Below are 14313 nucleotides of genomic sequence, written 5' to 3'. Positions count from 1 at the left end.
CCCAAGCTTTAATAGACCTAAACAATGAAGACACATTTTATTTATTTAAAAAAACTATACTGATTAGATACCCTCGCAAGCATTTCAAACAACAAACTATGTAATAAACTCTGTTTAACAATCGTGGATGCGTGGAGAGAAAGTGGAAAATTGCGACTCCCTTGAGAGTAACATATATGAATGACGAACTAAAATGTATTTTTCCCCCTTTACGACAGTTTTTCTGATTAAAATCTTAAATAAACTGCCCGGTTTCAGATCAGGTAGGAGGACAGGACCCTTGCCCCGGGAAGCAAATTTAAATGTAGCTCAAAAACGAAGATCCAAAAGGATGCCATGACCTCCTTGACGAAACTAAAGAAGGCTTAAAATTGCGTTTCTAGGACTTTACTTTCGGAAAACTTCGCTGGTTGAACCACCGATCTTAAAGACCCAATTAAGTCTCTGATTCACCTCTTCCACAATAACTTAATCAAACGTAGCCTAAAAAGATTAGCTCCAAAATCCAAAACGTGTTTCCAGACGACAGCCCTTCCTATCATCAAACGTCATATAAAATTGCTTTGACATTTTTCAAAATCTCTGCAGTGGAGGACCCCGAAATCCATTCGCAAACATTACTACCAAAGACAGTCTCAATTAGCGTCTTTAGAGATGCCCCTAACTCCACCCCCTCTCACTTAACGTGTTGAAAAACAAACTAAAATTGCGTTTTTCAAACATCAGTTTCAAGAACTTTTGGGGAAAGGTCCCGGATCCCCCTTTTCTATCACTATACCAGAAAACTTCGTTTTTAGACGGTTCCGTGGAGCCACAGCTTCCTGCCTAAACTAGCCTGAAATTGACTTCAGTTTCAGAAAACAGTTCGTGAAGGCACACTAAACCCCCGCCCGCTCTTAGTCCCATCGTTATCAAACAATGCTTAAAATACGATTTTGGGACTTATATTTCTAAAGAATTCCGGAGGAGAACTGCCAGGCTTTTACTGTAACTTTTTACGGCGCTGGGGCATATCCATCAAACGTCGAGGTGAGGTGGACAAAAGTCTATAGTTATATTTTTCAGATATTAATGTTGAAAAACATCCGAAAGATCCGTAGAAGCTTCCCAATTTTGTTAACGTCACCAAAGATAATATAAAATTGCGATTTTAGAAATGTCCGCTTAAGAGCTCCAAAATAATTTCTTCCCAAAAATAGCCTATAATGGATTTCAGTTTCGAAAAATATTTTGGTTCGCAATATTTTCACGTTTCCCCTATTGTTTTCAAATTTAGCCAAAAACGGGTTTTTGAAAAAATAGTGCCGTGAAATTACCGGAGGATAGCCGCCAGATCCCCTACCATCATCAAAGACGGCCTAAATTTGCGTTTAAAACTTATATTTCGGAATCTTTCGATGGGAGACGATTGAATCTCCCTCCCTCTTGCAACGTCAACAAAGGTAACCCAAAATTGCGGGTTTAAAAATTTCAGTTGCGGAGATTTTTCGGGAAGAACGCCGATCCTTCCTAAGCTACGGTCTTAAAAAAATAGCTTCAAATTGATTTCAATTTTGAAAGAATCTTAGGAAAGAACTGCAACATTACTTTCACCTAAAGTCTCGAAAAAGTTCCTAAAATTGCTATATTTGACGTCAATTACGAAAATTTCTCCATGCACCTTGAATATACTTGACTCTTTTGTCCTTGCAACCAAACACAACTAAAGATTAACTAAACATATTTTTCATACGCCGATTTCGATAATTTTCTTGGAGCAATCCTCCTCCCCTGAACCCCTGACACCTCCCCCACGCTTCCCCTTCCTCCGTCCCTTTTCTGATGTCACCGAAGAAAGACTATAAAATGCGAAAAGTAACAACGTATAAAAAGCACAAATTCGCAGATGGTAATCTGCGAATTTGTGCTTTTTATACGTTGTTACTTTTCGTTTCTTTACAACAGCACAAAGGTATTTATTTATCTTACTATAAAATGCGTTTTCAAGACTAGTAAATTTTGGTATCTATCACTTTCTTCAAATATACAAATTGTACCTAAGGAGTTTCTTACTATAAAAATTTCTTCATTTTTATAAGATCATTCTTCTGTCCCCCCCCCTTTTTTTTTAAATTCGAACTTGGCATAGAAATTTAAAGAAAGATTTATATAGACGTTGAAGATTAGTCAAAATATGCGAATTGCTCTTAATGGGCGGCACATAAGGTCTTTGCACACGGGCGGCCGACACCCTAGGATCGGCCCTGGTTATCAATGCATTATGTATAAGGTAGAGAAAAAACTGGGCCTGTTTAAATTTATAGTTGTAGCTGAGTTATGGTTGTGAATGATTTTGTCTATCGTTTTTGCGCCAAATTCAAAAATTATGTTTAAAAATATTATTGATGGTGTTTAAAGAATGAAATTGTTTTTCATTGTTTTGTAGTGTAAATATTTCAGAAATAGTAAGAGTTACCATCACGAACTTCACCTTATTTTTTTTAAATAAAATGCTCCGTACTATTACTTATGAACAGTTAAAATGAAAAGTTTTTCACTTTTTCTTTTAAAGGAACTAAAAGACAAGCTATCTCTATATTGAAAGAACTAGCAGCAAAGAACTTTTGCAGCGAACTAGTTCGCTGCAAAAAACAGTTTAAGATGCGAAGAAAAAAAAAATAATTTGAATTTTTGGCATCTTGAATTCAAATTTTCTTTTTTTGCAATCACGAGCGTGTGTGTGTATGTATGCGCGTGTGTGTTTGTGTAGGCGCATGTGTGTGGGTACGTGCGTGTTTGTGTATGTAAGCATGTGAGTGCATGTTGTGTACGCAGTGCTGTGTGTGTACGCGCGTGTGTGCAGGCGTTCTTGTGTGTGTGTATGTAGGAGCGTGTGTATGTGTGTGTGAGTTTGTATGCGTGTGTGTGTGTGTAGGATATGGACGCAACCTGGAAACGGTTTTCGCTATAGGAGCAACATCGTGAGAAGCCGGTCGACGGTGGTGCTGACAGAGGGTGCTAGTTGGAAAATAAAATGATAGCACGCCAAAACACAGTCAAATGAGAACAATAAGCAATCGTGATTGCTCAAAAAAAAACACTTTTTCGTCTCCCCTCAAATGTTTGCTTTTACTTTTGGCGCTAAAGAAAAAGGATATGGAATTGTTGGTTCGAAACTACCGTTCTAAGAATCAGAAAGCATTCATTAAAAAAATCGTCGAACTGAAAATGTCTACGGCGGACGCGGCGCCGGCGGTTTTTCAGTTCTTTCATCTTATGCACGATTTTTCCTTCCCTTTTCCTTCGTCTTCTTTCCGCAGTCCCGGCCATTGAAATGCGAAAATAATAACAGCTCTTACTCCGTTTGCATAATCTTCAGTAAAATGCATCCCTTGCTTACGCGTCGCATTTTCTTTTTCTTTTTTCATTTCAAAATCTAGATCTGTCTTTGTTCTGCTTCTCGGAATACATTCCCTATCATTTCTCTTATTCCAAATCCAAACCACAGTTCGTTAACTAATAACAGGGTTGAGCGCGGGAGCTCTAATAACGCGGGGGATCTGACCCCCCCCCCCCCTTTACTGCAGCCTGAGAAAGGTTAGTATGGTACGTACTCGATGATGTTGATTACTAAAAGAAAAAAACTGTCTAGACTTGCAGGGTTTCAGTTTTGATTGCATGGCCGCGCCCAAATCTACCTTTTCTTGTTGTTCCAAAACTTGAAGAAAAGAGTTTCAGGGAGCAATTTAAAGTCCCAGACCCAGCATTGAGAGCCATGTTATTAAACTCAGGAGGGGGAAATAAGTTGGATATGGGTACTATTCAAAAAGGGAATCCAGTCAAATAAAAATAGTAGAAAAGTTTTGTTGCTATGATTTTAAGATTCTCGTCCCTCGGGCATTCCTGTTAAAAATGAGCTTCTAAGAAAAGACCGTAAAATAGTCAAATTCCTTTGAAATGGAAAATTTTATTATTCACAAGAATTAAAAAAAAATAACAAAAGAAGTGTTGCTTGGCAACTCATGTCTCCAGGGCCTGTTTACAGCACAGGCCTACTAGGCCTGGGCCTCCTTTTCCTAAGGGGCCCAAATTATTACAGAATTAGGCATAGCATTACCACAATACGAAAAATACACACATTTTTAAAATAATACATTATACTCCCGATTATCCGTGCTAATCACCGGGCGGCGTAGCACGGACAATCGAAAAACACGGATAATCCGAAAAATCATTTAAGGAATATGCAGGGTAACTATTTAAGAGGAAATTAGAACAAACGAAATAATATATATATATATACTCACACAAACCAGGAAATTTTCTTTGAAATTTATTGCTTAAAATAATCGGTGATACATTTTTGTTTTGTTTGTTTGTTTAAATTTATGCGTATGTCCGTACGAATTTTTCTTACTACAATTATTTCTCCGTAATCGTAATAATCGTAACCTCTTTCACTCATGTAATCCAATAAATGTTCCGCAGCAGAATATGTAATTGTATTTTCTTCATATTCTTTATCTTCGTTTTCGGTATCATCACTTGCGCCTGAAAGAAGCTTTAAAAAAGTGTGATTCCGAAATAATGCACGGATAATCCGCACACGGATAATCGGGAGTATACTGTAGTTCAAAAATATTGGTTTGTTAATGGGAAAAAAACTTTCTTTTTGGAGAATTTTCAATTCATTCTGTCAATTGCGTATTTACCATGTTACAATTAAGAGATGCTTCTGAAGTAGATTCATTAATGCACATGACAAATGATTTGCATCGACAAAGGAGCCCCCAAACATGTAAGTCAACCACTGTATTCCGCTATAGAGAACTTCAGAGGGGCCTCTAAATTATTGCAGGACTAGGGCCTCACTTTTAGTTAATCGGGCCTTGCATGTCTCTTCATGCGAAAGTCGATGAAGGTACTGTTGAACAATGGAAAGAAGATTTGGCTCCTTTTGTGAAAGGAATAGAGGACTTCAATCCCTGCTCGCTTAGCTCGCCAACTCCAGTGGCTCAATGTAGGTGACAATTGATTGTCTTAACATGTTTTACCTCTGGATGTCGAGCCCCTTATCTGCGACGAGACAGGGCGGAATGTTTTGCCATTATAAAAATAGTGATTAAGTAAAATTTCATTTATTTATTTTTCAACATCATTTAATCCAGCGTTTCTCAACCTTTTTTGGACCGGCAAAACCTTTTGAAAAAAATCTTGGACGGGTGAGGGTTTTTTTTTTTTTTTTTCTTTCGTTCCTTTTTTTTTTTTTTTGAGAAACCATTGACTTGTAGAACGTCAAAAATTTATGAAAAAAAATCGGAAAGTAATGTCCCCCCCCCCCCCGTTTCTTCTTTATTATTAGTGTTATTATTATTTTTATAATTATTATTATTGTGTTTTTTTAATCAAAAATATAAATTTTAAATAAGTAGTTGGGTAAATAAAATTTCTCCTTGCGAACAGAAATGGAAAATGTTAACGTGACAGTGAAGGTTTTTCGCCCTTTTTTACAAAGTACGTAAATAAAAAAATACATAAATAAGTAAAACCTTACTTGGTATTAAAAAACTGTCACAAAACGTTAAATGTAAAGATAGTAGCTAATTATTGTAATAGGTATGCATGTAAAAGTGAGCTTTTGAGAAAAATCATTGATAATTTTCAAAATTAATCGCAAAATTCATACAAAGAATGTCCTTGTTTATTATGGATATTTTTAAACTTTTTTTTTAAAATATTTTTCAGGAGTAAGATTTTTTTTTTTTTTTTTTTTTTTTTTTGTGGGTGAGCAAAAATTATTGGGGATCGGTACCGGTCCGCCAAACCACCGGTTGAGAATCGCTGATTTAACCTGAGTTCAGTGAAAGAGGGAAGTGTTATTGGCGCTGAGTTCAGTTAGAATACCTTCGCAGAAGCATACTACTGAAGTAACGTAACTCAACTGAGCAGCCCCCCCCCCCCCCGCCAAAAAAAAAATACACTGAAAACGAGTTAACATTGTCAATGTTGGAGCTCAACTAATCAGAGCTGTACTATAGCTAAAGTTTAAGTTGAGTAATAAAAAAAAATATACATAAGCGTAAAATTTTCAGACTATAAAGCCTAGTTTTGACTACATTATAATAAATTCAAAGCGAAAAAAAATAGTGTAATACCCAATAGGACTCGACCGATGCATCGGCGCCAATGGTTCAACAATTTAGCCATCGGCATCGGCATCGGCGGCAGATGCTAACTTGCAGAAAACATCGGCCCATCGGCCTTAAAAAACATCGAAAAGACGATGGAACTGGCCGATGTTTTGGACCTTTGTTGTTTTAATTTTTAATACGAAGTAAAGGGAGTTATTGTTTTCATATAAAATTGTTTGCTTAAATTTCAGTATGAATTTCTATTTTAGTCAGCCTTGAAAGAGTTTTTAATACTGCATTCAGATACCAAACAAGTTAATTATTGCGTTGTTTCTTCCTGCTGGATGTATGTATGTATGTATCTCTCTAGGTCATAACTCAAAAATGGTAAGCTGTAGAAGGCTAAATTTTCGCATGTGGGGTGTGTGTACGTTCCAGTTGTGCACTTCCCTTTTTGTTTTCGATCGGGTGTTCTAAAAAGCCGATTTAATCATTTTTTGTGGCTATTAATTACTTATTTCAACGGAAAACTAATATAGCGTCTCAGACTGACGATCACTTGGTGATATATTGCTGAATTGGAGACTATGGAAACAAATATGAGATGGCGGAACCGATTTTGTTTCATTTTGTTAGATTCCCGTTGAATCGATGGTAATTCTTAATTTTTCGATATTTGTAATATGAATCACAGTAATGCAGTCTTTTCTGTATCGCTTCGGCGGAGCTACAAGTTTAGGGCCCGTCGAAATACATTTTGGGGCCCTATTTCTCTATCACAGAAGTAATTTATCTGTTACCTTTTTTGTTTAATTTGAGGACTAAAAAATGTCTGCGTGCAATCTTTCCATTTTAATTGCGTAATTGGTTGACGGTTCCATAGTTTTATTCTTATTTTTTTTGAATGATTAAACAACATAATTTAATGTTTTTTAACTATGTTTAGTGCAACTAAATCCATACATTATTACAATATTACTGAAATCTTAGTTATATGTTCAATTTAAAAAGCAAATCAATTTGTTATTAAACAGTCTCTTTGTGTTTCTTCCTTTTTTCTTCCTGTCTTTCTTTCTTTCTTTTTCTTTTCTTTTTTTTTTTTTTTTGTCTGTTGTTGTTTGTCTTTCATCATACAGCAGTCAAAAAAGGAGAAGCATAGCTACACCCTATACAGATTGTACGTAGTACGATCCAAAAATTCGGGGGACAAGCTGTATGAAACCTTACCCAGAATAGTTCACATTAATGAAGCACATCCACCTTCAAAAGTTCACCTTGAGGGACTATGTACTACTTCTGCCAGTGTTCATACAACTTTTGGAAATACTCCTGGAAGCCATTTTTTGCTACCTTCTGTGATGCAGCTTTATCTTCTCCTGACGGAAGAAAGCGGCGTCCATGCAAATGTTTTTTTGCTGGGAACTGGTAAAAGTCACACGGAGCTAAGTCCGACGAAACGTTATGTTATTTGTTTGTCATATCAGAGTATTGACCAATCGAACCGTGCATCCTTAACATGAAAGTTGCCTTGCTCCCCACGATGAAATTAAAGCAGCAGCGCAAGAGGCCTTACAGGAGGTTGCGATAAATGTCTTCCAGGAGTTCTTCTAAAAGCTATATGAACGTTGGCAGAAGTGCATAGTCGTTCAAGGTGACTATTTGGTAGATAGATGCACTTCGGTAATGTGAACTATTCAGGGTAAGGTTTTATACAACTTGTCCTCGAACTTTTAGATCATACTACGTACGTATGAGTTTTTATAACGTTTTTCAGTGACGCAAGTTTACGCGCATGAAGACATCACAAGAGAATTTGCAATAATTAACTAAGTTGGAGTTCAAAATGGATATTTCGATCATCTATATGTTCTTAGGTACATATGCATGTACAGATGTGCCGAAAAAACTTGTGACGTTTAAATTGGGTGATCGTAAAATACAAATTTAGGTCGAAATCTGATTCTTTTTTTTTATTACAATTCCTTATTCGTAGAAAGGAAACAAAGTGAATTGAATCAATGATCCTTTAAATCCCTGACAATCTTATCAATTTATTTCTGTTAGATTTTTCTGAGCAATCACGATTGCTTATTGTTCTCATTTGACTGTCCTTGACGTTACGCTGATTTTATCCCCCCCCCCCCCTCGCCTCTCTCTGCAGCACTCTCGTTCATCGTCCTCTGCAGGCGAGGTTCCTCCGGTCCTGAGCAATGTCCCCCCCAAATCTGCTTCTCCTGGTCGGAGACGTCCATTTCCTACACACGCTCATACTCTCTCACACACACACACGCCTATGTGCATAATAAGTCTATGCACACACAAGCCTACACATGCACAAGCACCTACACACAGAGAGACACACTCCTACGTGTATGCACAGGTCTACGCACACGCAAGCCTACACATGCATGCGCGCCTACACACACACAACTATACACACGAAACAGCCCAAGAGAAGGGCAGGTTTGGGGGGACAGGAAGTTTCTAGAAACAATAACTCCAATGAGTACGGTCCTGTCGCAACTCGATTGCGAAAAACATAATTTGAGTTAAAAATATCAGAATTCAAATTAATTTTTTTTAACTTTTTTTTTTGCCATCGGCCAACGGCATCGGCCATCGGCAATCGGCCATTTTGAGGAAAACAATCGGCCATCGGCCATCTTTGAACAATCGGCCAACAATCGGCATCGGCCCATTGGCCAAAAAATGCCATCGGTCGAGCCCTAATACCCAATTAGCTGTTTCATTTATATTTGACATGCTAATTCATATGTAATGAAGCAATAAAAACAAATATCAAAGTGTTTTTAAAGCTAATTGACAGATCATATTTATTACAATACATAAATTTACAGTTACTTGTGGCTTGTAAAACTGTTAACCAGAAAAAATATTCAACAAAAACATATTGTTATGGCTAAGTTCAAGTCCACCCTACTAAGTCGATGCCTACTAAGTAGGAATAAAAGTCATGAATTTTGCATAGAAAAATTGCAAGAGGTGAAAAGTTCTTTACTAATGTTCTGTGATTTCGTGTAATTTCCACGATATGTACGAGTAGTTAAGAACACATTGGCCCCCTACATTATTCAGACACATCATAAACTAAAGAATTTGTAATAATTACTATGGCAGAAAATTAGTTCTGAAAAGCAAAAATTGTTTCTATGAGTAGGGAAAAGGGGAGGGGCACATGTGAGCCATTTTATTTCTTAATTTCTCAAAAAATATTATCAATTGCTCAGAGCAAAAGCGTCCCCATGATTGAATAGTCTTTTCTTTGTGCCCTGGATTTTTTTGAAAAATTCTTTACTTTATGGAATTTTTAATATATATATATATATATATATATATATATACATATATATATATACCGCAGCTCACTGCCAAAATTAAAGGTTTCGTAGCATGTTCTGATCACTGGATCGACAAGAAAAATCTTATACGACTAAACAATACAAAGAATATTTCATAATGGAAAGTTTATTCATGTTATATAGTGCGTTTAAACTTAATACAGAATATGATGACGAATTTTAAAATTTTAAACTCCAGTTTTTAGTTAAAGTAAAACATTTCGCCTTCCCCCTGTAAATATTATGTAACAGTAAATTCTTGGAGAACTATTTAAGTAACAGAAGAATGAAAAAAAAAATGATAAAATAAATTAATATTTCATAATAATGTAATAAAAAGTGAAGATAAAAAACCCCCTCAGAAGGTATTTCTGATCAAAAAACCCCTCCAGAAGATATTTCTGGCTGCGCTTGTGTCCTAGTAAAACATACCAAGTTCACATGTGCCCCGTGCTCACATCTGGCTCCCTTTAAAATCATACTCTATTCTTATTCCAGATATTTTTTCTGTAGATCAGCAATATTTATTAAAAAATAATAATAAATTAACAAGCGATAGACGATTAGAAAAATTCAGACCTGATTCAATGAACACACAACTTTTGCATTTCGGTGAGTGCGAAATGAAACGTTGAACGAATTTACATACAGCAAAGAATAATTTGAGAAGTACAGTCGACTCCCGCTACCACGCGATCCGACTTACGCGAAATGGCTATAACGCGATTTTTTCACCAGTAAAGAATTTTAGAATTAACGCAAATTCCTGGTGCAACACGAAAATTTATAAAAATAAATAAAAGGGAATCGTAAGTATCGGCTTTGTTATTGGCTACTAAATTTTTCTTTTCCTTCATCTCTCTAGCATCACTGAGAGCGGAATTTCCCACACCGTTGCTTATAAAAAGAACTACTCCTAATTTTCCATTTATTTTTTCATTCAAAATGTGAAAGTTGATAAAATATAATGACATCTAAGAGCGCTGTTTCATCTAAAGTTTGTAAAGATAGAAAGTAAGGGGGTATAAGGGAGGGATAGTATAAGGGAGGGGCTGAGGGGGGCGGGCCCCCTCCAAAATCTGGAAAATTTTTTACTAAAGGTAGTTATTATTTAGTTTCAGTTTGCTCACTCATAATTTACAAACTACTACTACTACAACAACAACAATAATTAAATAAATTAATTAATGAAAAAAATAATGATAGTGCTAATAATACTTATAATACGTTAGTTTAATGTTTGAATAAAATCAATCAGCTACAAAAATTATTATTATTTTTTTAATATACTTGAAACGATAACTTATAGTAAGATATATTTTGATTTTATGAATGTTATAATTAACTTTTCAAACTTACTGCTTTAGTTTCAATGAGCCGTCAAACGCTTCGTAAGATGTATAGAACCAATTGAGAACTAGCAATTCAAATTTTAAAGTTTTTTTGTTTCTGAATTCGCATATATATGTTACAGTAAATGAGATAAATTGGTGCTTGCATATAAATACCGATGATTATACACAATCACCAATAAACTTAGTAAATGTGATCAATTATTCAATATTTATGACATTTGACCGGTCTATTTATATACAATTCCCGAATCGTGATGGGGAATGTAATAAATTTGAATAATTCTGTATAGTAATGAGGGTTTAATTCTAAAAAAGTAATATTTACAACACTAAAAATTACTTTTACAATTAAAAAGTTTTGCTATCTATCAAAGCTTACACAAAAAATTCAATCAAAAAAAATTTAAATTAGTTCTTCTTTACTTTAATTAAGTATCCTAGAAGAGAAATTAGATGATATCATAAATAATGTAATTGGTCGCGTCACTACGGGAGGGGACGGCGAAAGCGGTAGAAAAAACCAAGTAGCTGCGCAAACTGAACGAATTTTGGCTAAATTTTGACCTTTATTACGTTCCCCATGACGAATCGGGGATTATATAAATTCACCGGCAAATGTGATAAATAAGGCAAAATATTCAATAATTTATCACATTTACTAATTTCAGTGGGGATTGTGAATAAACACCGGGGATTGTACAAAATCACCGGATTTATCACATTTACCATAACATATACATCGTCAAAATAAATGAAAAATGACGTCAAATATATACATCAAAACTACACCTTATAAATTGACACAATACATGTTTTTTAAAGCTCTAAACAAGAAATTTTTAAGAATAGGTATACTGTTACTGGCTACCAAAATAACCAAAAATGATAGCCGCTTTTGCACTTTTGGTAGCCAATTTAAAAGAAAAAGTATGCACACAGCGCACTAAGTAAATCACCTATTCGCTAATAGTAATTTTCACAACAAATTAAAAGATTATGATACTCTACAAAAATAGCAAACAAAATTTCACTGAATATATTTTTTACCATAAAGATATGTGAGAAAACAAAAGGAAATGTTTTACACACACATTTTCAAATACACAGTCAAGTCTCGGAAATCCTAGGGGCTCACGCTACCTCGGATTGCTGAAAACTCGGATTATCCGGAGTATTCTTTTAGCGATTGAAACTTAACACTTTTTGGGCGACATAACGACGGAAAGCAATGTAATAATTTTAATATTAAATGTAAATAATATTAAGTAATTTTTCGTATCTAAAAAAAGCATCTTAATTTCATCTTTAGAAGTGAATGAATATTTCGTGACACTTGGCGAGTGTTGTTTACACCAATCTCAGAATACTTTTTTTATTACTGTCAATAAAACGCCACGAATTAACCGGAACATCGGGCTTTCAAGACTCTGATTTTCGAGACTCTACTGTGATACAAATGTAGGCAGTTCAACTAAATAAAAGCAAATGTGAGAACTCATACAAGCTTTGGTTTATTTATTAGTCAGAAAAATTCTGTCGCATGATTCCCGATTATTTTCTAGGGAATTTGGAATTGTAAACGGTCGCAATTGCGAAAACAATACCTATATCAAAAAAGAAACAAAAATTACGATAGTAAAAAACTGACTATTTTTAAATGTGAGTAGATGTAAAAACGTCAGGAATCATTAATTTTAGTACTAATAATTGAAAATTTTCGGTCTGAAATGAACGACAAAAAATTATGTGTACGAATTCAAGATAACGCTTCCTAGAGGCTCAAGAGAAGCTCTGAAATAGGACTGGAAGCGTCTTATTACTTTTCTTACTGCGCGATATTACTTTAATCAACAAAAAAAAAAGACATAACATCACTTTTGGCGACTGGGGACTTGATTCTTTGGGAGCCATTTTCAATGAAATGAAACTTTAGTGTTTTTTAATTAATATAAGATTTACTTACCCTATTTCTCGAGGTATACGCACGTTCGAACCGTAGCTGTTGAGTCACGAACACGAATGCAGAAGAGTGAACAGTGTGAAGATCAAGAGGAAGGAAAATTCAATTCTAGCTCCGCCTTCTCCAGTCTCAGCCAATAGCCACGAGACAACCTACTCTTCCATGACCCTTTATTGCGAATTTTTCGGCAAGTAAGAGCATTTATTAAGTTTAGATTTTGAATCAATTAGAACATTTCTTCAAAATTTTCAGATGTGTATTTTCTGTTCCCTGGGCGCAACATACATAATTTGATATTGAAATACAATTTTTTTATCAGTTAAAGAAAATAAATCAGTCACATGTCAGGTGAATTTTTTTTTTTTTTTTTTTTTCACTGTGCATCAGAGGGCCGTAACCAGACTTTTGTTTCGAAGGGGGTTTTACCAAACACATTCTTTGAAACATTTATATGGTCTATCAAATTTGGTTTCATGTGTATTCCACTGATTTTCGTTACAATAGATTATCTAATTGGAAGGAGGGGATGTTCTTACAAAACGCCATATTGTTACATAATAAATGAATTTCTCAATATCTACTATAAACACATAATGAGTTTGTACAATTTTTCGGTCACACTAATTTCATTTCACAAATGAAATTGAAATAATAATAATAATAACAACAATATTATTTTTGTCACAAAAAAATAAAATAAATAATGGAAAGCATTTCTTTGGATGAAAAATTTCGGAGGGGGTTTGAACCCTATAAACCACCCCCTTGCATATGGCCCTGAATCATATTAATATCGGTAAAATTATTATTACCACTTTATTAAATTTTAATTAAAACTAATAGGCTAGCGGGCTATCCTGGAATCAGGCATGCACATGGGCGTAGCAAGTGAGGGTAGGGAGCGGCAGCTGTGTATTCCTAGGTATTACATTCATTTTAATTCACTCTTACCCCAGTTTTTTTTTTTCAAACTCAAATTTTCATTTTTCATAGAAATACACTTTGTATTCATTTATTTGGGCCTTTACTCGATCTTATATTATTTCACCAAACTTATTGAGCAATAAAAGGTAATTCAGCATACTGTAGAGTTACATTGAAGGATTAATTTCCATTACATGAAAACTGCCTCACGCAACAACTTAACCTCCTTCCCAAAAATTTACAAAATTTTAAATTTTACGTTCTTTTTTTTTTAGTACGACTTCAAAAATTTGAGTGTACATACTCAATTTTTACGGTTCAAATTGAAGCTATTCTCATTTTATTATTATGCCATAACAAACTATGACTTGCTTTATTTAAAATAAAAATTTTACTTTGAAATATTCCGGGATGGGAATAGTTTATAGGGGGGGGGGGGCAGTCCCCGTCAACAAGGGTAATAATTAGAGAGATTGTTTGTGTGCACAGATAAACTTCATCAACAATAACTACATATTTGTTTGCGTGCATTCAAAATAATTACTGCTTTGGAAAACACCAAATGTTGAAAATACATTGAGATTGAAAAGTAATTAATTGACTTA

The 14313-nt window shown here is 34.8% G+C and overlaps 1 protein-coding gene across 1 annotated transcript in view; it reads right to left on the bottom strand.

Annotated features, from left to right (window-relative positions):
- Window positions 1-12825, bottom strand: part of LOC129231675 (uncharacterized) — a 64494-nt gene extending 51669 nt beyond the window's left edge. The window contains exon 1 of the mRNA XM_054866037.1: window positions 12788-12825. The gene's annotated coding sequence lies outside the window, so the exon portion shown is untranslated. The remainder of the gene's footprint in view (window positions 1-12787) is intronic.
- Between the last annotated feature and the right edge of the window lie 1488 nt (window positions 12826-14313).

The sequence above is a fragment of the Uloborus diversus genome, chromosome 10 (genome assembly GCF_026930045.1).
Source record: "Uloborus diversus isolate 005 chromosome 10, Udiv.v.3.1, whole genome shotgun sequence".
NCBI classification, from domain to species: Eukaryota; Metazoa; Arthropoda; class Arachnida; order Araneae; family Uloboridae; genus Uloborus; species Uloborus diversus.
Note: the sequence above shows the minus strand (reverse complement) of the source record. Positions and strands in the feature narration are given on the sequence as shown.